The sequence below is a fragment of the Herpailurus yagouaroundi genome, unplaced genomic scaffold (assembly GCF_014898765.1).
Source record: "Herpailurus yagouaroundi ecotype Mexico unplaced genomic scaffold, PumYag 28, whole genome shotgun sequence".
Taxonomy (NCBI): Eukaryota; Metazoa; Chordata; class Mammalia; order Carnivora; family Felidae; genus Herpailurus; species Herpailurus yagouaroundi.
The window spans coordinates 24,469,439-24,470,140 of NW_024412376.1; positions in this window are offsets into that span (position 1 = coordinate 24,469,439).

Here is a 702-nt window from a genome sequence, read left to right on the forward strand (position 1 = left end):
GCCGCCGCCGCCGCCGCCTGCGCCCGCCGCCGCCGCCGCCGCTCGGGGAAGATGAATCCGGTCTGCACATCAGCACATCTGAACTGAAAGGGGAGACCGAGGAAGGGGGTGGGGGGCAGGCATTTCTACGCCGCGAGACCTTAAAAGCCTGCAGAAGCCAGCAAAGCAACTGACTGAAAAGAGCAAAAAGTGTGAGGATGTGGGGATGCACCGTTTGCCTCCCCCCCCACCTTCCCCGGGCTGTCTTTTTACCCTCTTCCTAACTTGAAAAAAAAAAAAAAAAAATCTTCGCAGCATCTAACCCAATCACTTGCATCCTGCTTACTTATTCATACAATCAGGGTCAGGATCCGGGCCACAGCCTCCTCTCTGACTTCTTTTGATAGCCTTATACAAACAAACAGACACGAGCGCGCTGACAATTCCATTTATATTTTACTAAAGATAAAAATGAATATATTATGTATCTGCGTCCGCGAACAGCAATTAATAGATGATGTACGTGTCAGCCGAGAGTGCCAGACCGGGGGTGGCGCGAGGGATCGTGATAACTTAGCTGCAAACCTCTACTTCCCCTCCCCCCAAATAAACAGCGAGTGTGTGTTTCTTTCCTTTGCTGCGGCTTAACCTTAGTGCAGCCCGGGAATGGAGGAAAAGTGTCTGAGCCTTCGCGACTTGGGTAAGGAAATAGACTGCTTTAAA